We start from the raw sequence: 22,970 nt of genomic DNA, 5'->3' as shown, positions 1-22,970 counted from the left end.
ATCGTGGTGTCTCTTCCCAACAGTAGAAAAGTAACTAAAACATACCCTGAGTGACTGAAAGTTGCAACTGTAGTTCCAATTCTGTGTCCTTTGCTTGGAGATTGGATTTCCTTTAAACAAAGTTGCTGCGTTTGTGAGACGCTTACAGACATTATACATCTCTTGAATGGAGACATGGCAGGATTTACAAGCATATGTGGTCACAGTGTCATAATATCTTGTTCGTTACCTATTTATTTTTCCTCGTGAGCTCCCAAAACATCAGCATTTACATCTTCTCAGAGTCCCCTGTGTGGAAGGTCAGCTGTTTCACACTGAGCCCAGACATGGGCTTCCCCGGAAAGTGTTCATTTATTGAAACAAAGTAGCTTGTTATTCCATTGACTTTAACTTGGTCAAAAGACTTGGGATGTACCTGGGTTGGAAGACTAGAGCCAGCATGCAGGAAGTCCTGGGTTCAATCCTCAACACTGCATAAACTGAGCCTGCTCTTGCACGGTGTGGTGGTTTGAACCAGAGGCTCCAAGCTTTGAATGCTTGGTCATGAGGAATCTCTTTGAAAGGATTGGGAGGTGTGGCCTTGTTGGAGGAAGTGTCTGGCTGGAGGTGGGCTTTGAGGTTTCAATTGCTCAAGCCAGGCCCAGTCTTTTTCCCTCCCTCCCTCCCTCCCTCTATCCCCCTCCCTCCCTCCCTCAACTTCTCTCTCTCTGATCAGGATATAGAAATCTCAGCTACATGCTTGCCATGCTTCTGGTCATGACAACAATGGAATAAACCCCTGACTGTAAGCCAACCCTAGTGTGATGGTTTGCAGATGCTTGGTCCAGGGAGTAGCACTATTAGAAGGTGTGGCCTTGTGGGAGGAAGTGTGTCACTGTTGGGGTGGGCTTGGACACCCTCCTCCTAGCTGCCTGAGGAAGCTCAGTCTGTTGATGATGAAGATGTTGAGGATGTAGAACTCTCAGCCCCTCCTGCACCATGCCTGCCTGGATGCTGCCATGTTCCTGCCTTGATGATAATGGACTGAATCTCTGAACCTGTAGGCCAGCCCAATTAAATGGTGTTCTTTATAAAAGTTGTATTGGTTGAGGTGTCTGTTCACAGCAATAAAACCCTAATTAAGATACCCAGTTAATGGGCTGGAGAGATGGCTCAGTGGTTAAGAACACCCGACTGTTCTTCCAGAGGTCATGAGTTCAATTCCCAGCAACCACATGGTGGCTCACAACCATCTGTAAAGAGATCCGATGCCCTCTTCTGGTGTATCTGAAGACAGCTACAGTGTACTTATATATAATAAATAAAATAAATCTTTAAAAAAAAAAAAAAGATACCCAGTTAAATGTTTTCCTTTATAAGAGTTGCCATGGTCATGGTGTCTCTTCACAGCAATAGAACGGTGACTACGACACATGCCTATAATTGCAGCAGGAGTAGTGACAGGAGGATGAGAAGTTCGAGGCTATCCTTGGCTACCTAGTGAGTTACCTTGAGGCTGAGAAGGAGTAGAGTGGGAGAACATTCCCCTGGTGTTTGTGGCCCTGACTCTCACTGGTTCTGCCAAAAAGAGTGCACTGAGACCTGCAGAAGCATCTTCCATCCAGAGGCTCAGCGTGAAGTAACGACGCCAAAGAACAGTGTGTGTTAGCATCTCCCTGCCTCCCATAGAACTGCAGACTCTGAGATCTGGAAGGTACCTCTTCCAGGTCCTGAAGTCATCGTCAGAGCCAACCCTCTAACCATTAATCAGACCCCAAATAGTCACGGTGTCCAGGTGTCTGCTCTGTGCCAAGCACACATTTCAAACCAATCTAAGACCTCAGCAAGTTGGCTCTACTACGATCAGTCCAACACTGTCGGTGCCAGCACAGATGAAGAGATCGGAGCCCCTCTCTGAGGTCACACAGCTGTGGGGAGAGGTTGCAATGCTTCTTTAGAAAGCTTTTGTTGTTGCTGGGAAGTGGAGAGGTTGGCAAAAACATCAATCGACACATTCCTCTTGCAGCAGATAGCAGTGGACCGTGTTGGCACCAGATGATGCTAAGAGTGTGCTAGGGGTATTATACAGCTCTTTCATTTTAGAGCGGTAAGATCATAATACAGGCATAGAAGCTAAGCCTCTTCCACAAGTCCGTGACCTGGGTACTCTAGAGGCTGGGGTGGGTGAGGTCCAAGTTCAAAGTCTGCTTGGACTACAGAGTGAGCCTAGTCTACACAATTTAAGAAGACTGGGAATATAGACCAGCATGCTCAAGGTCCTAGGTCCAATCTTCAGCGTTGTAAACAAATCAAAATTTCCCAGAAACCCCCCACTGTTCTGTGTTTCTGAACCAGTGTGAAGTTTGCCCCATTTCTTTCTCTGTGTCTGGCATCCCACAAGGCAGGCCTTTCTAGCCCGTGGGTTTTATCTTTTCTGTGCATCCACATACTAGGCTTCCTCTCAACAAGAACGGGAACAAAACCAGCTCAGAAAAAGTGCTGAGCTTTTCAGATTTCACGGACAACTCAGAGCCCAACCACACAATCGCGTTGCAGCAGCCGTGGTTTCCACAGCAATGCCTAGCACACCTCTTTGTTTGATGTCTTGAAGGTGTTCTGCTATTAATCTCTCTCTCTCTCTCTCTCTCTCTCTCTCTCTCTCTCTCTCTCTCTCTCTCTCTCTCTCTCTCTGACACACCACAAACACATACACTCAGACACACACACAAGTACACACACACACACACCACACACACACACACACACACACACACACACACACACACACACACACACACACACACACACACACACACGAAAATGCAGGTTGGGGATTGGGGGCGGGGGAGGGGGCGGCGAGGTGAAGCTCAGACCTGAGGGGCACTGCTTCTCTTTGCTCCAACCTCCAGAAACGGCAATCCTAACTCAGAACAGTGGGTTGTGCTTCCATCTGCTGGCCAGAGTAGGAACTGCGTCAAATGCACTAGAAGGAAAATTGTAATTCAGAGATCAGCTTGATTAATAAAGAATTCGAAGACTCTCTTTAAGGAGAAGCGGGCAGGGTTGGGGATTTAGCTCAGTGGTAGAGCGCTTGCCTAGCAAGCGCAAGGCCCTGGGATCGGTCCTCAGTTTCGAAAAAAAAAAAAAAAGAGAGAGAGAGAGAAGCGGGCAAATCTCTCTGAAATACATCAGCATTCCCCGGAGTGAAAATCACTCCTCTAAATGTCACAAATGACAAGCAAGTACGTTTAACAACCAAGTCTCAAATTCCACGGGATGTTATCTACAGGACACCCTGAAAGGCAAGAGTCGCATGTGAACACTTCAAGTCATCTCTGAAATAACCTTGCAGGACTGATGACCCTTGACCAGGGCATCCTTCCTCACACTCAGTGTTGTTTCTAGCCTCACTCGGTCTGGTATCTGTGAAACCACCCCTGTGTCTTGCAGGTATGGGTGTAGATGTTTGTGGGTGTGCTGGCATTTGTGTGTGCCTGCATGTAGAGACCAGAGGTCACCCTCAGATGTCAGATGTTGCTCCACATTGTCGCCCCCCCCCCTTTTTTTTTTTTGAGGCAGGCTCTCTTGTTTGTATCCAGAGCTTGCCAGATTCTATAGGCTGGCTTTCCAGTGAGGCCCAGGGATCCTTGCCTGTATTGGGATTTCAAACTCCGCCCACTATGTCCTGACTTTTTATATAGACCTTGTAACCCCGATCATGTTTCACTAGGAGAGGAAGACTGCCTGGTCTCCACACTGTCCTCTCGCACCGATCTTTTCTGAGATCATACATCCTCAGGAGCTTCTTGAGTGACCTTTCTATAAATGTCTCTTCACTAACAGAACTGTCTCCAGACCGCACCAATTCTAGACTGTGACAGCTGCTGTCATCCTGGTTATAGCTACGTGCCTCACTCATTCCAGCCACCCAAGGACAAAGCACCCCGCCATCCACATTTATGAACAATGCATTTTATAGCTTTGCATATTGGAAAATATGCTTTGTGTTTTTAAAGGGATCATCTCAACTAAGATGTTTGCATAAAAGGTCCACAGCCTACAAGGACATCAACAAACACTGGGATTCACGACAGAGGGTGACAGATAAATGGCAGTTTCTAGAAGTTGGTCAGGCTCTGCGGTGGCTTCTGGTTAAAGGGGGAGGAGATGGCGTCTGAGGCTAATTTAAAGTGATAGGCGATGCATGTGGATGGAGTAGTAGGGCTGTGTCCCAGACAGAAGAAAGAAAAATAAGATACAAAAATGACACACAAGGTTCAGAGACGGGCAAGCACACCCCCTATGAGCCAGGAGACATTCTGCTTTTCCTCAACCGTATATAATCACAGGAAGGACAGAGAGAAAGGGACTTTAAAAACCAAGCTAAGAAAACCAGGGAGATGGCTCAGTAAATAGCATACTGTGTGAGCCTATAAGGTATGGGATTGGTCCCCAAACCCATATAAAAATGATAGGCATTAGGGGGCCTACACCATCTCAGAAGGGAAGGGAAGGGGGCAGGGGAGGGTGGAGGAGGATTGTGGGATGGGGTGAGCAGGAAGAGGGGCAGTGAGTGGGATATAAAGTGAATGGATAAAAATAATAATAATAAAAATATTATGGCACAAGTAAACTTGTTCCTGAATTTAATGGAGAATAAAAAATGAGTTTAGTGGCACACGCTAGGAAGCCCAGCGCCAGGGAAACAGAAACACAGCTCTGAAGCTTGAGGGATGGCCCATCCCACCTAATTAGTGAGCCCCAGGCCAGTGAGAGAGCCTGTCTCAAAGGAGGAGGATGACATTCGTGAGGGTGACTCCCAAGGCTGTGTTCTGGCCTCCCCATGTATGTGCATACACACATATACATGCACACACACACATACACACATACACACACATACACACACATACACACATGCACACACATACACACACACATGCACACACACACACACACCATAAAAACTAAATAGTTGTTTTGCTTGGGCAGAGACTCTGAATGTCTTATTACAGGCCGGGGCATCTCACACCTCCCCCCACACTCTTAGGAGTTGGGCTGTAACCACCTTTGCCTTGGATGCTAAGTACCTCTGAGAAAGGTGAGTCTCTATCTCTGGGTGGTATATAAAATGCAGCCCAGTACAGGCGGCTTGAGGAGTGCCCACGAAGGCTGTCAAAGAGACCTGGGCTTCCAAGAAGAAACAATCAGCTCCCATTCAAATTGGAGTTCCAAACACCACAGGACAGCTAATACCACAGCTAAGGCTGTCCCTAGGTGGCATGGCCCTGTCCTGTGGCATAGGGCTGTCCCTATGGCCATGCTGAAAGAGCAGCACATAAAAATCTAAAGAGAATTTCATTTGTGACCCCTGGAGCAACCTTTGGTGGGACGCCCAGCTCCTTGAGTTGGGTGCAGGGAGGAGGTAGCCTCACATAAGACGAGGTCCCTAGACTGTACACCAGAATGCCCCAGAAAGGTTACCACAGCACTGGTGGCTCTCTCCCCAGTGTCAGTCAACAAATGAAGTTCAGTAGGACCCAAATGTGCTTCAACAAATTTCAGGGCTGGGGACCAGTCGTCGTCGTCGTCGTCTTCTTCTTCTTCTTCTTCTTCTTCTTCTTCTTCTTCTTCTTCTTCTTCTTCTTCTTCTTCTTCTTCTTCTTCTTCCTCTTCTTCTTCTTCTTCTTCCTCCTCCTCCTCCTCCTCCCCCTCCTTCTCCTCTTCCTCCTCCTCTTCCTCCTCCTCCTCCCCCTCCTTCTCCTCTTCCTCCTCCTCTTCCTCCTCCTCCTCCCCCTCCTCTCTCTCTCTCTCTCTCTCTCTCTCTCTCTGGTTTTTGTTTTTTGTTTTTTTCAGACAGGGTTTCTCTGTACTTACTTGCTTGGTAGACCAGGCTGGCCTTGAACTCACAGAGATCCTCCTGCCTCTCCCTCCCAAGTGCTGGGATTAAAGGCTGGTGCACTACTATCACCACTGTCTGTCAAGGGACTGGCCTTTGAAAGTTGAGGTAGGAGAACGTTCCCTGAGGCTAAGGCTGGTACAGTTTGGATAATTAAGTTCAAGGGCTAGACTTGGTTCCCAGGGAGTGGTGCTAATGGGCTGGAGTGGAACTGCTAGGAGATGGGCGTGACTGTATCACACAGGAGTGTCTTCAAAGAAGACACTGTAACCCCTCCCCCACTCTCCCTTCCTTCTCTCTTTCCTCTCCTCTCTCCTCTCTGTCTCAGATCCTGTGAGTTAGGCAGCTTTGCTCACTGTGCTCCCAGTCACGATGTACTACCCAAGACAACAGGGCCAAGCAAGCAGGGACGGAAACTATGACCCCAAATAATCACCTTTAAGATGATTGATTGTTCCAGGTAGACAAAGAGGACATCAAAGGTCCCAGACAGCTTTATTTATGACAGTATCCAGCATCTAGGCAGGCATCTGGACCACGAAAAGTCCTCCAAAGACTATCTAGATAAAACCCGCTCGAAAACACTGCACTAGCAGACCTAGGGAGATAATAGCTCAGCCCATGAAGTACTCACTTCAAAACTCCACAAGGACCCGGGTTCAAGTCCCAGAGCCACATTAAAAACAACAACAGAGGGGCTGGGGATTTAGCTCAGTGGTAGAGCACTTACCTAGGAAGCGCAAGGCCCTGGGTTCGGTCCCCAGCTCCGGAAAAAAAGAACCAAAAAAAAAAAAAAAAAAAAAAAAAACAACAACAGAACAAAGAACCTGTGGCCTAGCACAGGGAGGGTGGAAAAATGGACCCCTGGGGCCAGTCAGTATTACCACCAAACTCCACCAATGAGAAGCTGTGACTCACAAACAAGGGGGTCAGGTCAGTTCCTGAGGAATGATGGCACAGATTCACCCTGATCACCTGCATATGCGCCTGCACACATACACATGCACACACACACACACACACACACACACACACACACACACACACACACACTGTAGTAAAGATACCATGTGACAGAGACAGGGTTAAAATCAAAATGTAGGCAGCTCCTTTCGGAAGGTCCCAGGGGAGAATCCCTATCTCCCAGCCTCCAGTCCTTAGTGCTTAAGAAGCCAGTACAGTGAAGCCCCGTATCTCTCTGTGTTTCTTCCTTTCTTTTTTCCTTTTTCTCTTTTGAGACAAGGCTTCAAAGTGTAAGGATTATAGGTGGGACCCTTCTTGATGAAATTTTATTTCTTTTTTTTTTTTTAAGACTTATTTATTTATTAATTTTAGGTATATAAGTACACTGCAGCTGTCTTCAGACACACCAGAAGAGGGCATCAGATCTTATTACAGATGGCTGTGAGCCACCATGTGGTTGCTGGGATTTGAACTCAGGACCTCTGGAAGAGCAGTCAGTGCTCTTAACCACTGAGCCGTCTCTCCAGCCCTGAAATTTTATTTCTAATTTTTATATACATACACACTCTTTTGTGCATGGGCCCACTCAGAAAAGCTGCCCGTGGTGAGAGAGAGGGCGTGGACAGCTTCAGGCGGTTTCCACTGCACATCAAGAGCAACTGAGCTTCCAATGAAAACTCCAAGCTCTTGCCAGCTTAGCCCCAGGGTCAATGAGAGAGCAGGATACCCGATGTCTTCCTCAGGCCTCCGAAGGCACATACCACACACTCATACACACATATATAAACACAAAACTAAAAAGCGTCTGAGAGAGAGAGAGAGAGAGAGAGAGAGAGAGAGAGGCGCCAAGATGCCCCTCCTACCAACATTTAGCCAGAACTCACTGCATTTGGGGGCCAGCAAGATAGTTCAGCTGGCAAAGGAACTCACTCCTATGCCTGATGACCTCAGTTCAGTCACTGGAGCCCAGGGGGTTGTCCTCTTACCTAGGCAAGCTAACCATTGCTTCACAGACAGAATGATAGACAGATGGACAGATGATAGACAGGCAGACAGATGAATGGATAGATACAGACAGATAGATAATAAATCTCACTAAGTTTTCAATATTCATCAATGTGCTAAATATAAAATAGGCATCTTATTTTAATTTGCACTCTCTGCATTATGATGAGATGGAAAATCTTCTTGTGCAAGCCATTTGGCTGCCCTCTTCTGGAAATTCCCTACTTATATTTTTGCTATTTTTTCTAGCTTTTGTATTGATTTGTAGACTTCTTCACACATTCTGGAGAGTGTTTCTCTGCTGTTAACTCCCCTACGGCCCAGCAACAGCACAGGCGCCCATTGCTAGTCTGTGCCTTGACCTTTTGTGCAGATTAAATATCTTTTTTATCTTTTTTTTTTTTAACTAAATCAGAAGCTTTAGTATTGTCACAGTTTTTACTATTTTCCTTTCTGGTTTGGGCTTCTTCTGTTTTCTTTAACGAGGAGGCACAGTTACGTGCATTTCTGGGCCCAGCCAGCAAGAGACTAAGGCAGGGGGATGGTGAGTATGAGGCTAGGTAAGGCAACATAGCATGACTCGAAAGGGGAGATGTCGCTCTGTTGTATCTTGAAGGATGACAAGGAGAAGAGGAAGAAAAAGGAAAGAAGGAAGGGAGGGAGGAAAGGGGAGGAAGAAAGAAACAGGAAAGAAGGAAGGAGAGAGAAGGGAGAAAGAAAAGAAGAGAGAAGAGCAGAAAGAAGGGGATTGGGAAAAAAAAAAGACCTACGTCTCCTCCCCTGATGGTCACAGCTCCAATTTTAAAAGCATAACAACAAAGTTCTCTTATGAAGTTCCTAGTTTCCCAGAAAGTTGCACAGTTGTATTACAGAGTTCCGGGAGGTGCATACAAAGAGCATCACATTATTAAATGTATACATTGGGCTATGCTGCTTTACTTGTAACTGACACATAATTACATACATTCATAGCGGACAGGTGCTAACTAGATACATGTATCCAGTGTGTAACCACCAAATTGGGGTAATTAGTATTTCTTTGTGCTGGGAACTTGCAAAGCTTCCCTCTTGCTTTGAGGTGCATAATAAATCACTGTGCACCGTAGTCGCTCTTGTAGTGGAGAAGTCTAGAAGCTAGTCTTCCCACTTGACTCTATTTCCCTACTTGTCATTCAGCTTCTCCCTCCCTTCCTAGCCTTGGGTAATCCGATTCTCCTCTCTCCTTCTGTGGGATCTGTGTGTTAGACTCTTGATGAATAGAACAGATGGCACTTGTCTGTCTGCGCCTGACTTACTTCACTCAACAAATGGCAACACTGGACTCTCGGCGGGGGCGTGGTGTGCATAAGATTTCACTGTGTGTTTGAATGTCGCTTTTCTTTTTTTTTTTTTTTTTTTTCTCTCGGAGCCCAGGGCCTTGCGCTTCCTAGGCAAGCGCTCTACCACTGAGCTAAATCCCCAGCCCGAATGTCGCTTTTCTTTATCCATTCTTCTGATAGATAATACATGCACCAGTGTTAGCTTTTTTCACCTTTAAAATTAAAGCTCACACACGGGCACATTGGCGCACACCTATAAGGCCAGCACACAGGAGGTAGAGGCAGGAAGATCAAAAGTTCAAGGTCGGCCTCAGCTGCATAGTGCGTCCTAGGCCTGCTTGCTACATGAAACAATATCATAAAACTAAATAAGAGGGGGCTGGAGAGATGGCTCAGTGGTTAAGATCACCAACTGCTCTTCCAGAGGTCCTGAGTTCAAATCCTGGCAACCACATGGTGGCTCGCAACCATCTATAATGAGATCTGATGCCCTCTTCTGGTGTGTCTGAAGACAGCTACAGTATACTTATATGTAATAAATAAATATTAAAAAAAAACTAAATAAGAGGCAGAGGAAATGGCTCAGTGGGGGAAGGTGCTTGCTGGGTGAGTATAAGGGCTTAAGTTGAGGTCCCCACAGAAAAGCATGACTTCCTATGTACCTGCAACCCTGGCACTGTGGTGGGTAGAGACAGGAAGACTGATGGAATTGATTGCCCTTAAGCCTAGATCCCAGTTCAGTGAGACACCCTGTCTTAAAAGGACAAGGCAGTGTACCAAAACACAACACTCAAGAGCCTCCTTTGGCAATTGTGCATGAGCCTGGCACCCTCCTACACACACACACATGCATGTACATAAGACATATGCATATACAGCATAAACACACACACTTCTGTATGTCTCCTCCAGATCAAAACATTCCATAGTGGTGGTGGTGGTGGTGGTGGTGGTGGTGGTGGTGGTGGTGGTGGTGGTGTGTGTGTGTGTGTATTTTGTGTGTGTGGAGTGTTTCCATAAGAAGGAAGGTAAACAACACAAAAGCAGCTTCAGGAACTCCCTGAAACTGACCAGATTCATTAGGCCCCTCCCTGCCAGGGTAAGCAGAGCCCACCTGCAAAGACTCAGAAAGAACTTCCTGGAGGAGATTTAGACCAACTGATGCACCTGAAAAGACACCTTCCAACCTGTTTAGCTGTCTGTGTGCTGGGCAGTGTGTCCAGGTTTCCCAGCTAGTATGAGCTGTCACCCATCTAGGCTTTGGTAAAGCAGTTGTCTTTGACCCAATAAAACTTTACTGGATCATCAAGTTGGACTTTAGTGGTATCTGCACTTTGATCTGTCGTGGTTCCCTGATCTGAGAAGAAAAGAAAAATGTGTTTCAGTCTCTCCAGGAAAAGTTTTATCATAACACACACACACACACACACACACACACACACACACACACACACACACTAAATCAATTTAAAGATCAAAATAGGAAGAGACATTAGCTGTTCTTGACTTCCATATTCTGGTATTTGTCATCTGCATTTCAAGGGATGGTAGGAGCCAGAGTCTCTGATGCTTGGGGCGACTGTGCAATGAACTTTAATGCAAGGCACCAGTGGCCTTGAGTTGGGGAATGTGTGAGCACCTGGGGCTCTCCCACAGAACTTCATCAGTCCCAGGGTCTTAGCATCTTGCCCAAAGCATGAACGCAGTAGACTGAAGTGTATTCCACCACTCACTTAACATGTTGGGTTCACAAGTAAGGACCATGTTTCCATAAAGAGGCCCCTCCCCGGGTATTCACAAGGGGGTACAGCATTATCCAAGCTGTGCCTAGCATGAGTAACGTTGGGCTGGGATGGAGGGTGGAGGCAAAGACTTAGGAGACACAGCAAGTTATGTTGGGACACAGCAAGTCATCCAGGTAAGTGGAGTGTGGAGTAAGGCAAATCTGGGGACAAGGACACGAGTGGATACAGTCAAGAAAAATTCAGGAAGGTAGCATCAATAGGCCAGGCCTTGAGCTAAGACTTAGCCAGCAGCCAAGAGTCAGGCTGCACCCACCCTATACCTGACTTGCATTGTCTGCAGGTGGAAAGGGATCTAACGGCTCGTACACACAACGACCATCACTTGGATCAAGCAAGGAGGTGGAAACCTCACTGTCCTGGAAGGAAATAGTACTGCAAACTTCTTGCAAGGGTCTGTGCAGTACTCAGAGAATCTCTAGCCAAGGTCAAAGGTGAAGGACCCTCAGGAAAGGAACTGCTGTGTATTGTCTGTGTCCCAGCTCTGGGTGCTCTGAGCAGTGCGCATAAATCATATTTCAGATTCTCCTGTCACTGTCCCCTCATTACCCACAGCTTGCGTTTTTGTTTGTCTTGGGTGCTTTGCCTGTTTTGTGTTTTCTTCTATTTTGTTTTGAGGCAAAGTCCTACTAATGTATGCTACTTTGGAACTCACTATACAGCCCGATCTAGATTCAAACTCGTGATCCTCCTGCCTCAGCCTCTTGGATTACAAGCCTGTGTGTGCCACCTTGGGCAGCCCTCATCTTGCATCTTATCAGTCAAGGGTCAATTCTGAAGACCCAGAAAACAGGTCTAACTCCGGAACTGTGTCCACCATAAGGCTAGCCCACTGCTGATGCGGCCGAGGATGGCCCTTGAGCAGCAGGATGTGTAGTTTCTAATTCTTATCTCTGGTGGCCACTGGCCAGAGACAATAAAGGAAGATGGCCTAGGGCAAAGGGTAAAGGGTGCCTTGGCTTCAAAGTAGGAAGTGTCATTAACTCTGGAACATTTGGAGCCAATTTCTATTTAATGCTTCCTTAGAGCAGGCAATAGCCAGTCTGAAACAAGCACCCACGTACCTGTATCTTCTGCCTAACACATCTCCCTCTCCCCCTCCCCCTTCTTCTCCCCTTCCTTCTCCTCCTCCCTTTCCCCCTCCCTCTCCCTCTCTCTTTCTCTCCCTCTCTCCCTTACCTCTTCCCCTTTTTCTTCCCCCTATGGGTGCATCTGGCTTCTAGTAGTCATCATTTGTTGCAGTATAAAAGTGAACATGAGCGTGGGTGGCCCTGAACTCTAGGGGGACAAAGGAGAACCTATCATATTTAACCCCATCAGGGTGAAGGGAGTTCTGCAGAAGGGGAAGAAGAGGAGGCAGAAAGGTTGTTAAGAGCACATAAGAACTCACAGAGATATGGGGTTGGGGATTTAGCTCAGTGGTAGAGCGCTTGCCTAGGAAGCGCAAGGCCCTGGGTTCGGTCCCCAGCTCCGGAAAAAAAAAAGAACCAAAAAAAAAAAAAAAAAAACCTCACAGAGACTCTGGCAGCACACACAGGCCCACACACGTCCAAGCCAGACAGAGTCCAGTGCCAAGAAGGTGAAATGGGCGTGAGCTCCTATCCCAACCAAGAAGTTATCTCTAATTGATAACCCCTTGCAAAGAAACAGTTTGTTTTCTCCAAGTGAGTCTCGCAGGGCGGGAATGGGTATGGCCCATGCTCAGGAGTGGACGGCTAGCACAGACAAACACAATGGGTTTGGGTTGGGGGGCTTGGGGCTTGGGGCTTGGGGGGTGGGGGGTGGTCTTTTATTGCTTTGTTTGGGTATTTTTTTAACCTTACTTATCTTTTGCTTATATATCATGGTTTCTGATTTTGTATTTTTATGAAATTTGTGTGTGTATATATATATATATGTGTGTGTGCGTGTGCTGTTGTGTGTATGTGTGTATGTATGCTGTTGTGTGCACATGTGTAAGTGTGTGTATACATGTATGTATGTGCATGTGTATATATGTGTATGTGTGTGTGCTGTTTTGTGCATGTGTGTTTCTTGTGCTTTTTCATTGTTTTTCCCTTTTTTTGTTCTAATTATGGTTTGTTTGTTTTATAAAGGGAGGAGAAAAGAAGGCGTTGAGTTGGATGGGTGGAGAGAATCTGGGAAAGGAATATATTGTATAAAAATTATTTTCAGGGGTTGGGGATTTAGCTAAGTGGTAGAGCGCTTGCCTAGGAAGCGCAAGGCCCTGGGTTCGGTCCCCAGCTCCGGAAAAAAAAAAAAAAAAAAAAAAAAGAACCAAAAAAAAAATTATTTTCAATTAAAAAAGAAGTCCAGGGGCTGGAGAGATGACTCAGTGGTTAAGAGCACTGACTGCTCTTCCAGAGGTCCTGAGTTCAAATCCCAGCACCCACATGGTGGCTCACAACCATCTGTAATGAGATCTGATGCACTCTTCTAGTGTGTCTGAAGATAGCTACAGTGTACTTATAATAAATAAACAAATAAATAAACAAAAAAAAAAAAGTCCAAAGTGGGGGGCTGAACAAGAGCAGTAAGCAAACCAGGTAGCGTGGCTTCTCCGTGACCTCTGCATCAGCTCCTGCCTCCAGGTTCCTGCCTTGACTCTTTTCATGATGGACTATAACCTGTAAGTTGAGAAGAACTCTTTCCTCTCCAGGTTACTTTTGGTTACGCAATCCTCCTGCCTCAACTTCCTGAGTGGTTGGGATTACAGGACTGTGCCACATCTCTTAAGATCTTAAGGAAATTTGAAGTTATCCCCATAATCTGGTCTGCCCCAATAACTCAGGAACCGATGAGTACATTTCATTCCACCTGGACCATACATTTTTCTTTCCTCGTGACATACCACATGCATTCTCTGGAGGCTGGGGCATGAGTGTGCTTGAGAGAACACCACATCGACACCAACACCAACACTTACTTAATACCTTTCTCTCTAGTCCGCCCGCAGTGTGCCCTATGGTTTCTTAAAGAGCACAGCAAATCTGAGTCCCAGTCATCCCCACGGTGAGCCCTGGATTAGCACCCCTTTTGGCTCCCCACCCACCCACCCCCCTACCCACCCAGTCCTAGTTGCTTTTTGCCCACTTAAAATTTCAGGCTTCAGTCCTCAAGTATCCCCCTTGCCCCTAGTCCTTCTGGGAGATTCACCTTGTGGAACTGATAACCAAGATGGTAAACTTGAAAATGATTGACTCAGCCTCGGCACACACTTCCCCCCATAAAAGGAAACGTGCCTTTGGTGGGGGAGGTGCTGAAGAACTTTCTATATTGGGCACATCTACTGTAGTAGGTTCTAAACAAAGGTGAACCACTGCCAGAGGGCTAGAAGATGTGTCTGTGTGTGGGTATGTGTACATGAGCTGAGGTGCTGAATATTAAGTCTCGGAGCCTAGGACACATGGCTGAGGTGTCTGTCATATCAACATATCAAGGTGGACTTCTCTGCCAGGTTCTCCCAGCATCCTTCAGCAGCCCCCCACACACACACTCACACACTCACACACCGGGGCTGGGATGTGCCTTCCCCCAGGGGCTCTTCCCTACATAATCCAGCTATTTTGGTTACCATTTAGCTACCCCTCCCCCTTTTTTACCCTTTACCCTCTTGGCAGCGGCACCTGGCTCCTCTCTCTGAGATCCACATTCTTCCTCGCCCCTCCCCCTCTCCTCACAGGCTCAGGGTCACGTCCACTCTGGAGTCTTCTAGATGTCCCTGCCTCCGGCTGTGCTCTCCCTCCTAATTACAGCAAACATTTTCCTCCACCATACCTGGGAGCAGTCGTGTCCTTCCTGTTTTTCTTTTTTCGTTCAGCATGAGGCCAGAGACCTTGGATCCCTTTGGCATTGTAGTTACACAGGACTGCCCTGCCTGCCGTGGCTGGTGCCAGCTAGAGTAGTACGTGTTGTTTAGCTCTGAGCCATCTCTCAGCTGCAAGACTGGGCACTTTAAAGGTGGATCAATTCTCAGGTTTCTGGAGGCTGGTAACTTAAAGTTGGTGTCAATACTGGACAGAATAGAAGGAGAAAAACGGGGGTCCGTGGAAGAGGGAAGGAGCCTGGGAGAAACTTGGGGATTTATAGCAGATATGGCTCAGTGGTTAAGAGCACTGACTGCTCTTCCAGAGGTTCTGAGTTCAAATCCCAGCAACCACATGGTAGCTCACAACCACCTGTAATGAGATTTGATGCCCTCTTCTGGTGTGTCTGAAGACAGCTACAGTGTACTTATATCTAAAAAATAAATCTTTAAAAAAATTAAAAAAAATAAAAAAGAATCCCAGCACAATGGCACTCAGGAGGCAGAGGCAATGTGGTCTACATGAGTTCCAGATGAACCAGAACTGCGTAGGGAGACCCTAGCTCAGATAAAAAGAAAGTGAGGCTGGTGGGGCAGCCCAGTGGTTAAGACTTCATACTGCTCTTGAAGAGGACCAGAGTTCAGTTTACAGCACCCCTGTTGGGTAGCTCTTAAGTGCCTGTAACCCCAGCTTTTAAGCGGTTAAGACTTCATACTGCTCTTGAAGAGGACCAGAGTTCAGTTTACAGCACCCGTGTTGGGTAGCTCTTAAGTGCCTGTAACCTCAGCTTCCATGAGATTTGACTCCTCCAGCTTCTTCATGTGTCAGCACGCACACACACACACACACACACACACACACACACACACAGAGACAGAGACGTGTACACATAACTACAAATTAAATTCTTTTAAAAAAAAGTTACAGTCAACAACATTTACTTAATTCCTTTCTCCCTTCCCAGCTGTAGAGCTGTGATTTCTTTAGAATCTTGCTAGAAACCCCCTTTACAGTAAAAGATATCCTAATCCCCAAACGCAATCCTAATGACGCCCAGCTTGATCTCATCAGATTATAATCCCCTGGAGGCACCACTGGACCTACCCTATAATATCTCCACCAAGAGAGAGAAAAAGGAAAAGGTTTCTTAGCAACCCTCTGAGATGTTTCTTGAAAGTCACTAAAAAGATACATAAGTCTATTGCTAAGACACTTAATTGCTACTCTTCCTTGAGCCCACATACACACACTTGGGCAATGTCTTCTTCACTCCCAGAGAGCCTCTCTTAATTCCCCTATCCCCACTTAAGATCCCTGTTTAAAATGCCATTTAATAAGCCAGGACTCTTTTTTTTTTTAAGTTTTTTTTTTCATCTTTATTAACTTGAGTATTTCTTATTTACATTTCGATTGTTATTCCCCTTCCTGGTTTCCGGGCCAACATCCCCTTAGCCCCTCCCCCTCCCCTTCTCTATGGGTGTTCCCCTCCCCATCCTCCCATTACCGCCCTCCCTCCAAACAATCACGTTCACTGGGGGTTCAGTCTTAAGCCACGACTCTTGAAAAGCCCACACTCAGGCTCTGTTTCTGATATACCCCAATTCTCCTGCCCACTCCTGAAATTATTTTGTGTGGAAGCTAGGGATCTGGGTTTACCTGAGTCAAACTCCCTAAACAATCATGGGAAAGGCCCCAGAATGCAATGGGAAGACGGTGCTGATCTGTCCCTGTCCCTGTGGTGGACCTTGTTCCTTGGCTCTTCCAGGAGCCAGTGTTTGCTGGCTACTGTGTTTGTATAACTTTTTTAATGTGCTTATGTCTCCAAGTCACTTTTTTTTTTGGAAAGATTTGTTCATTTATTATATATAAGTACACTGAAGCTGTCTTCAGACACATCAGAAGAGGGCATCGGATGCTCTTAACCGCTGAGCCATCTCTCCAGCCCCCCCCCCCCAGTCAACTTTTTAAGAAAATACATTATTTATGTGTATAAGTGTTTTTGGCTGCACGTAGGGGCATGCACCACACTCGTGCCAAGAGAGGTCAGAAGAGGGCATTGGGTCCCCTGAAACTAGAGTTTGCGATGGTGATGATGAACCTTGTGGTGTGGCTCAGGTCTTTGGCAAGAGCATCAAGTGCTCTTAGCAGGTGAGCTCTCTTGCTAGCCTGCTAGCGCACTGTCCCCTCCTTTATTACTTGGACAGTTCTCACAGTGTAGCCCAGGCCGGCCTCTCAAACTCATGATCTTCCTGCCTCTGCTTCACAAGTGCTGGGATTCCAGGTTTGCACCAACATGCCTGGCTTGCTTTTCTTTTTTCCTTTTGGTGTGTATTTGTGTGCTTGTGTGCCTGTGTGCCATGCTGCACACATGATAGGCTAGAGGATAACCTCAGGCACCAGTCCTTGCCTTTCCACCTTACTTGAGAGAAAATCTCTTCACTGCTGTAACAGCCAGGCCCCCACCTTAGGCACAGTAGGACTGTAGTGACTACACTGCAGCTTTTAGGAGCATTGAGTGGACTTTTTTATGGACTGGGGGATTCAAGCTTAGATTATCAGACATGTCCAGCAAATACTTGTACCCACTGACCTATCTCCCCAGTCCTGACTCCTTTAGTCCCGACAGCCATTAGATTAGGACCCATCTATATTTATCTTTATTCATTTTAACTTGATTTCATTTGCAAAGATCCCATCTTTTGACAATGCTAGAAATGGAACCCACAGTCCAGATAGTCATTCTACCAGTAAGCTAAAATTCAGCTAGCCCTGTTTCTTTTTTCTTAAGTTTTATGTATGAGTACACTGTAGCTCTCTTCAGACACACCAGAAGAGGGCATCAGACTCCATTACAGGTGGTTGTGAGCCACCATGTGGTTGCTAAGAACTGAACTCAGGACCTCTAGAAGAGCAGTCCGTGCTCTTAGCCGCTGAGCCATCTCTCCAGCCCACTAGCTAGCCCTGTTTCTTAATAAGTCCACATCCATATGGACTATGTGTGACTTTGACTATCTTTTGGGAGGCTGGGAGGCTGTAACTCATTGTATCTGCCAGATGTAATGTTTCAAGGGTAGTTGGTGAAGTCTTAGTTTAATAAGTCTCAGCATGGTAGTAAAAGCCAGAGGAGCTCCATCTCAGAGGGAGTCAGTGGAACCTGGGGGTGCTAGGGTGTTGGCTCCCTGGAATGGGGTTCCGAGGCCCTTTCAGATGAGCTGCCCGGGAGAGGTTTGCAGAAACGCTTACTAGAGGGAGTTCCATAGCAAAGCAATATACAGAGGAAAGGCATCTTGGGCACAGTAAGATGGGGCGATGGTCCACTGGATTAGCTAGCCTCAAAAGTCTAGTGCTGCCCAGTAAATCAAGGTGTCTATGGCTCCAAGACGCTGCAACCTACACTCAGAGAAGTGTTTTCGAGGCGGAGTGTAGAGCTCAGTGGTGGAACTCTTGGTTAGCATGTCCGGGGCCCTGGGTTCCATGCCCAGAACTTGAGAGAGGCAGAGGATTGTTTCAGAGCTGTGGAAGACCTCCAGCCAGAGGCTCGGGGGAGGAAAAGGTAAGCTTAGAGGTGCATGTATTTCCTTGTGGGCAGTGCTGGGTCCAAGATCTCCCTCTGCGTTAATCCTACCTCTCCCTCAGGCTTAAGGTACCATTTACATGCAAATGACACAAAGATTTGCATTCAAATTCCAAACTGCTTCCCCAGTTACCCAGAGTATTCCTCTGGTACAGAACTCACTTCAACTTGAAGGTTGAAGTCACTGCAAAGCTTGTTAGCTTCCCAGTAGTTCCGGTATCTGCAGCATCAAGCACTAGTCATTCAGTCTCCAAAATTAAAAATTGGAGGATCCACTGTAGTGTGGCTCCTTCTCACATTGGTACGCATTAAACCACACCGAACCCTTCCCCTTGGCTGCTCCCGGATGCTCCCAGTTCACCTAGGCTTAGTACAGTATTGTTAAAACAATACCCCCCTAACCCAGGACACAGTTTCTTCATCACTGCTGAGAAAGAGCATCCTTCCACATTAACAAAGAGCTAAGACTCCTTAGAGTGACGCACTAATCTGGACATGTTTTAAAGGGCCCTGCTGTGTCATCCACATCGAAAAGCTCTTTTCCCCCCTCATTGTGAAATCTTTTGAAACAAAAAAATCACTTTTTTAACTTTAAGTGAAGGACACACACACAAAAAAATAAGTCACATTGTTTAAAATGCAAAATCAAATTTAAAAGGCTGAGAAGGACAAAAGTAACTTAATAACCCTTTCCCTCTGGTTTTGGAGTCCTGGTGGTATCTGGTGAGACAGTTTTGTGTCCTCTCTCCTGACCATTCACAAGAAACTCCGTTTTCATTAACGATAAATCGATGTCCAGAAGTCTGACGCTAAGGAGCCCAGGTGTACTTGTATTCTCCCAAATGTATTGTGGAGAAAAGACACAAAGACAGGAGGCGCCTGTCCAACTGGTCACATTTTGCATCTTAGATCCCAGTCCTAAGAAACTGGCAAGCTGCAATTTCAGGAATGAAAAAGGACATCTGCGTGGTGTGTAAACCTAAGAACAGTCATAAAAGCCCAGTTCGGCTAACACCTCCAATTCTGCTCTCAAATAGTTGGGGAAATGGGAACCTAGTCCAAACCAAGTTTGCTCAGTCGAATGGACGCACTCTGTACCGGCAATGCGATACAGAGTCAGAAATCTGAAGTTACTTCATGAAGTGAAACCGCATCACCAATACCAATTTAAACACACAGGATGAGTCTGCCATATTTACTTGGACAGGGAAGTACGAATGATATAACCGAGTAACATAAACTCCCCCTCCCCAAAATACCTATCAAATATTCAAGAAACTTTCACAGGGCATTTGCATATTTCACTGGGACTCCAATGAAATGCCCAGCTACGCTTAAACAATAGAATGAAGAAAAGATGGGAGTCGCTGAGAATGGAGAGCGGGGTTAAGTTGGGTTTTCAAACGTCTCACTGGGGGCTGAGGTGTCCTTGGCTCCTGCACGCCTCCGCAAACTGTTCCCACCGTCACTGTCTCCCTGCGGCCGAGATCCGGGAGTAGGTATTGCGTCCCGTGGGTGGTGCGGGGATCGCACCGGGCCAGGTTGTGCAAAACCCATTCTGGTCCCTCCTTGTGGGACAGAGGGGTGCGAAAGTAGGTGGCCTCCATCACTCAAGGTTGCTGCCTGTGCTGCTCGCAACTTTTGAAATCAACCCCCCCCCCCCTTTTTTCTGCATCATGCAACGGATGCCACCGTTCCTTGGGTTTGCAACCCCCCACCCCTCCCCCGAGACCAATCATTGCCGCGCTCGGGCCTCTGCACAGCGCCCCCGCCCCCTTCCCGGGCCGCACGCAGCCACCACCACCGCCGCCGCCACCGCCACCAGCAACACGGAGCCGCTCCGGCCACCGGCCCGCCGCCTTAAAGGGAGGTGGCCGCTCTTAAAGGGACCCTCGCGCGCCCGGCCGGCGGGAGCGCGGCGGCCCGGTTCCCGGAGGGCCGCACCCAGCCTAGGCCGAGCTCCACGCGGCGTCCAAGCGCGGGGCCGTGCCGCCGCCACCGGGAGCAGCATTTTTATTCAGGCGACGCTTAAGGGAGCCCGGCGCGCCCGGTGCATTGTGGGAGCGCCGCGGCCCGTTTTCGGGAGGAGGCGGAGGGCGCAAAGCGAGCCGGTAAGCGGCGGGCCTGGCGAGGGGGGGCGAGACAGCAGGCTTAAAGGGGAATATCGGGCCGCAGGCCCGGCGCGGCCGTTGCAAATCCCCCTCCGGGCCGCCCGGGACGGCCGGGAAGCCGTGCACCGGGGCCCTTCGCGCGCCCTGCCTGGAGAGGGGCCGAGCCCAGGGTTTGGTGGGGCCGCTTTAAAAAAGAAGCGCCGCCCGCGCCGCTGCCTCCTCCGCCGTCGCCGCCGCGGCACGCGGGGCCGGGGTTAGGAGGGAGGAGCGGAGGGGGAGGGCGGCGGCGGCCACGCAGGGGTTAATCTTTTCGCCCGCCGACATTTTTGTGTGGCGGCGCGGACGGGGAGCCCGCGCGCGGGGGCGCGGGCGCGCGCTTCGCCTTAGCCGCCCGGTGTCCTGGCGCTGCGCCGTGGGCCTCCCCGCCCCCACTCGGCCCTCGCGTCCCTCCGGTCCCCGCCTGCGACGGTCACCGCGGCAGCGGCGACGCCGAGGCCTGTAGTGCGGCATAGCCCTGCGGGCGGCCTGCCCGCGGCGCGGTACAAAGAACGCGGCCCGCGCCCGCAGTGCCTTTAAAGGCGGCAGCCTGAGACTTAAGGTGTCCCCTGAGTGGCATCCTCCGCGCCCGGCCCCATGGAGGGCGCGGGGTCCGGGCGCGCACGCCGCGGCTTCCGGGCCTGGGAGCAAGCGCGGAGCTTGGGGTCTGGCGGGGAGGTGGGTGTGCTACCCCACCGCACCCGGCCGCCGGAGCCCGTCCCGCGCGCGGTAGCGAAGGGGTTAAACGCGGTCTTTAAATATTCATGTCATTGTTTTAAAGGTGTAAACGTGTGACTTCCAGGTCGGACGCGCTCTCCTCTGCCCGAAGCAAACCCCAATTCCATCCTTTCCAGTAGCTTGAGTTTTCTTTTGAGGTCAAGCCCTGTGACTTAGGTCTTCTTAGCACTTGGGAGTATTTGAACTGCTGGGGTTTTTGGATGTAGGGCGTTTTTAAACCTTCCTAACCAGAAAGTGTAGGGAAAATAACGTAAAAGAAAGGGACTCATCAGACTCCCTCTCCTGCCTCCGGGTTGAGGATTGGAGGGAAGCAAATAGACTCCTTATGAAGGGTAGTTTTCTCGTTTTGTACCAGGTAGAGCGAGATGAGGCAGACACTTATTGCGAGGCAGTGTGCTGTTTCAAACCTTTCTTCGGAGTTGAATTGTCATTCGCACTTTTTCCAAACTGTTACATGGCTTCAGAATTCCCATCTCGGAGACTTGCTTGGCTCACACTGCTCTTTAGAGGAGTTCGGTTTCTGTGGATGATGCGTGAAATCCCTGTCTGTAGTTTCCCGCTGAAATCATTGCTCATGTCTTGTTTGTGACGACGGTTTGGATTGCTGCCCAAATTTGGGCTTTGTGAAATTTAGTTTAAATGAGTGATGTGCTTTCTGGGGGATGGAGAACTCTATAAATGGGAATTATGTTCTCAATCATAAATTTTATAGGGGAAACTGACCCTAAAACTTAGGGTGTCTGTAATCCTACGCCCAATAAAGCATCAGTCAGAAAGTTTGTAAACCCCGGGAACACTTACAGAGTTTTGAATTAAGTGGAAGGCTGCAAACAGCGGAGCTTGGGCAGAAATGCAGTGCATGGTACCCAGGACTATACTTGTGATCTCGGGTGATACTGTTTCTTTTTGTAGTGAGTAATGAACAGTATGGCGTTTTGTCAATGGTGTGTATACTGCTTTGTTAGGCAGGATGTTTGCTTTCTAGGAATGTTTAAAAGCATCAGAGAACTTTGCAAGCACTCTCTTGAGCCTTTCTGTGTTTTACAGCCATGAAAAAGCCTTTGAGTTCTTTGCTGTTTTATTTTTAAATATTGTTTGTGCTCTCTGGTTCAGAGGGAGACTTGTTTTTTAAATTAGGATTTTTAGTATCTTTAGAATTTCACAGGAAATAGTGGTAGACACCTTTAATCCCAGCACTCAGGAGGCAAAAGGCAAGTGCATTCTGTGAGGCCAGCCTGGTCTACAGAATGAATTCCAGGACCGTTAAAACTATGTAGAGGGACCCTGTCTCAATTAAAAAAAAAAAATTGCATGAGATGCATTTGTGTCCCCTTTTTACAGTTTCTGGTGGCTGTTTTATTTTTCTCTGTGAGAGAGCAAAAGACAGCCAGATGTTTTTCCAGAGAAGTCACTGTAGCTAGGATCTCTGCTTTCTAAAGCATAGACTATTTAGACTGACACATAGTGACTACCAGTTCTCCTAGCCCGGTGCCCAAGAAGAACTTCAAGAGTTGACTGCCCAAGCGGCAGGTATAACATGAGATTACCCTTGGAGCCACCGTTATAACCACAATCCCACTCTCTGGTCTTCCGTAAGTATTCTTGATGGCATTATCCGTTACTCCAGTTTACCCATAACAAAGTATTTCACTGTGTTCTAGGCAATTCTACCCCTCCAATGTTTCTCTTGAAACATTCATTCACTTGATTCTTGACAAATACCAGTTCAGAGTCTTTT

General features: G+C 47.9%; 1 protein-coding gene and 1 long non-coding RNA gene across 4 annotated transcripts in view; one reads left to right on the top strand and one right to left on the bottom strand.

The window, feature by feature from the left end:
• Positions 1-2,599: 2,599 nt before the first annotated feature.
• LOC134482743 (uncharacterized) lies at positions 2,600-16,079 on the bottom strand. The gene is made up of 2 exons (XR_010059258.1): positions 14,745-16,079; positions 2,600-2,962 (listed from the first exon to the last, which is right to left on the bottom strand). It is a non-coding gene; the product is annotated as an uncharacterized LOC134482743 (long non-coding RNA).
• A 46-nt stretch (positions 16,080-16,125) lies between these two features.
• Positions 16,126-22,970, top strand: part of Sephs1 (selenophosphate synthetase 1) — a 32,408-nt gene continuing 25,563 nt past the window's right edge. The window contains exon 1 of one of the 3 annotated variants that reach the window (XM_039095540.2): positions 16,126-20,458. The gene's annotated coding sequence lies outside the window, so the exon portion shown is untranslated. Of the gene's footprint in view, positions 20,459-20,707; positions 22,825-22,970 lie in introns of those variants that run through there. The other 2 variants (NM_001104630.1, XM_006254266.5) reach the window with 2 other exon arrangements.

The sequence above is a fragment of the Rattus norvegicus genome, chromosome 17 (assembly GCF_036323735.1).
Source record: "Rattus norvegicus strain BN/NHsdMcwi chromosome 17, GRCr8, whole genome shotgun sequence".
Lineage (NCBI taxonomy): Eukaryota > Metazoa > Chordata > Mammalia > Rodentia > Muridae > Rattus > Rattus norvegicus.
Note: the sequence above shows the minus strand (reverse complement) of the source record. Positions and strands in the feature narration are given on the sequence as shown.